We start from the raw sequence: 3456 nt of genomic DNA on the forward strand, positions 1-3456 counted from the left end.
CCGCTGCGGGCGCGTGCAGGCGGGCCGGCCGGCTGCCCCTTCCCTCCCCGGCGGCGCGGCGGCTCTGGGCCGGGCCGCGCGCCCGCCGCCCCCCGCCCGCCGCCGCTCCAGTGAGCTCATCCGCAGCTGGCGGGCGCCCGGCCCGTTGCCACGGCAACGCCTCTCCCAGGGCCGCGCGGGCTCGAGCAGCTCCCGTAAACAGGACCTTCTGCCGGACTCTTCCCCTCGCCTTTTTTGGGGGGTGGGGATACGAAGGCTTAACCCTTTCTGTGCCGGAGACGACCGCGCGGCATTCTCCGTCTCACCGGGCCCGGGATTGATTCGCGGGATGCGCGCAGCCCGGGGCTGAGAACTTGAGACAGATGCAACGGAAGTGGCGGCGACACTCCCTGCCCTCAGTTCACTCTGGTCATTTAATGCATTTGGGGGCATCTACTACGGGTCAGGCTCGGGACTGGGGGCTGGGACACCCTAGGCAATGAGTCAGCCGCCACCCTTGTCCCTTGCTGCTTGCAGTCTGGCTGGGGCACTGACAGCCACGAGACAGGCAGCGAAAGTGACAAGGGCTGGGAAAGGGCCCAGGGGCCCCGCGCGCAGCACTGGGGCTCCCAAACCGGGCGGAGAGTGGGTGCTGAAAAAGCATCCCAGAGGAGGAATGACTTTATAATGCCCGCTGCCCCCGCTCGCATAGGACAAACAATCAAGGAACACAGACTACGCCATTTAGGACGGCCAAATAAAAAGTGCACGTGAAAATGCCGCGGGCCGCAGGGAAAAGAGTCTTAAATACAGGCTAGGGGATTTGAGGAAGCTTCCCTGGAACTTGGAGAGGCCGAGACCATCGACTAGATTTGGATAAGTGGAGAGGACGGGGAAAGCCGGTTCCTAGGGAGGGAAGAGCTCGAGCAGAGGCCTGCCGGGGAGGTTGGACAACGAGTACTTGAGGAACAGCTAAGGAGTGAGAGGTGAATGAGGTCAGGGAGGTAGACCTGCCCCGAGTTTAAAAGGCTTTGACAGGATTTGGATTTTATGCTGAGAGCAATGGGGAGTGACAGAAGGTTTTTGAGCAGAGGAGTTCCCTGATGACAAGGAGACGGATCTAGTAGTGGTGATTTATGGATGTTGGGGGGAGGCTCCAGGCCCATCTCTATACCCTGAGAAAAGTCATTCTTGTCTATAGCTCTGGGCCCCCTAAAAGGAGGGCCTGCAGCTTAGGCAAGAGGGAGAAACGGAGAGAGAGGTTTAGCCTTACAAAGCCACGAGAGGGGTGTGCAGGAGATAGAAAAAAAGCAAGAGAAAATGAAAGATTGCAGAACAAAGGGAAGCTTACCCACTGCCTAGGCAGCCCCTACAGATGGGGGCCCAGGATTTGAGGCGCTTATTCAGCTACCGAGTCACAGGAAGCAGCTCTGTCCCCTGCTTAGCTGAGGGGTTTGCTCATTCTGTGAGATCGCTGAAGCTTTTCCAGGGCTTGTTAAAGCCTCCTAAACTCCTTCATGCCATACCCATTTCAAATAAGCACGGTAAACTTTTAGAATGCAAATGTGCAAGGTGCAAGCATTTTTAAAAAGTGTAAGCATTTAAATTATTGTTTTGTTTGCTGAAGCATCATTCATTAAGTTTTCACTTTAAATAAAGATCAGAGACTTGGCTTCTTGGGGGTTAATTGTTCCCAGGGTCCTGGGATATCATGAGGCCAACTGGCAAAGTGGAGAAAAGGGCAAATGGACAACAATCGAGAAGAGAGCCCAGCTGGCTGCCTCCCCCAACCCAATGCACAAAACAGCCCGGAAGCCTTCAATTATGTGGCTTCCAAATTGCCCGTCACATCTCAGGTGGACTTGCCAGAGGGGAAGCTGAGGGGCCCCTTAGTGGCAACTCCTCAATGGCAGGCTGCCGCTCCTTCATCTGCGCCTTCATCTTCGAGTTCTGGACACTAACTTGTTTTAGAAAAATATCCCCGCGTCAGTTCATCAGGTCAGACTCTGATGCTGGGGCCTGTGCTTTGCAAGTTTCCATCCCTGCTTGCCTGTCACAGCCCCCAGCCCCACTGCTCTTCAGGGCTGGCTGCTCCTGTCCCTGGGTCATCCTATGGCCATGTGGCCATGGCAGGGATCCCACACACAGCTCCCTTCCCTCAGTCCCTGTGTGGCCCTGCCCCTACTGGCTCCCTGGAGTTTTCTCAGCTGGTGCTACCCCTGGTCTCTCCCAAGCCCTGGTTCTCCAGTTCCAGAAAACAGGGTAGGCCCAGGGTAGCCCTCCAAGGTGGAGGCTATGCTCTGGAGCCTGGAAGACCCTCCCACTGGTCCCCTCTTCTCCCAGCTCCAGACACTGACCGCTCCAACAGTGCACCCCTCTGTCTGTCCTCAGCTTCTCTCCATGTTGGAAAGTGAGGGCCAGGGTCGGCCTCAAGTCGGAAAAGGTGCGGGGGGAGGAGGCGGGGGTGGGGTGGGAGACGACAGAGTTCATTTTTTCTTGGTCTTGAATCCTGCTTCTGCCACCGAGAGCAGCCATGGAGACTACAGAACGTCTGTTACCTTCCTCCCTCCTCTTCCTTCAGCATCTGGTTGAGGAGCAAGGGCTCTGGGTCAGAAAGCCAAAAGCGGCGCGGGAGCAGGTTGCTCCGCCTCTATCCCTCGGTGTCTTCATCCGTAACGTGGAAATGGCAACGGTTACACCGACCTCATCGTGCTGCTGCGGGATTAAAGCAGTTCAAGTAAAGCGTGTAGTACTGCGCCTGGCCCATGGAGGGCGCTCTCGGCTGGCGCCTGTTTGCTATTCTCCTAGTCTCTTTGCACAAGCACAAGGGCGCTCAGGGTTCAAGAGGAGAGAGCAAACAGTGTTTCTTTTCCCCCATGAGATTGAGCTTTTCCCCTCCCCCCACCCCTTTTAAGTCCAGGGCCATCTGCCAGAGCACACGGGCAGCACAGAGCCGGCTTCATCTCAGCCATAAGCCAAGTGAAGGAGGCTGAGGCACAGGAGAAGGCAGCGGGATTACAACGGGGAGAGAGCCTGAGAAAGAGCCTTTGAACATCTCCTGTCCCCAGGATGGTTTAATTTCCACTTAAATTCCTTTTGGATGCTAACCATTTACTGAGCATCTTTTCGGTTCCAAGCACTTCCAACATGTCATGTCACGGAATCCTCCCCACATGCCTGAGCGATTAAATATCATCCCTACCATTTTATGGGTGAGAAAACCAAGTTCCAAGAGGTTACGTGCCTTATTTGAGGTCACAAGGGCCCAGGCGCGTCTGACTCAAGCCGTTTTCTTTCTCTTACACCAGCCCTGCCCAACGCCCTCCGGGCTGGAGGGATCAGCGGTCCATCCATGTTCTGGTTGTGCGCCCCTCTCTGGACGTTACCAGCAGTGCAGTTCCTCAGGGCATCTCGGACACCATCCCTATAGATGGAGTACTCCCGCTTGGGTCGCTGGGATCCGCTCGTCCTCGGGCC

Source organism: Equus quagga, chromosome 8 (genome assembly GCF_021613505.1).
Source record: "Equus quagga isolate Etosha38 chromosome 8, UCLA_HA_Equagga_1.0, whole genome shotgun sequence".
NCBI lineage: Eukaryota > Metazoa > Chordata > Mammalia > Perissodactyla > Equidae > Equus > Equus quagga.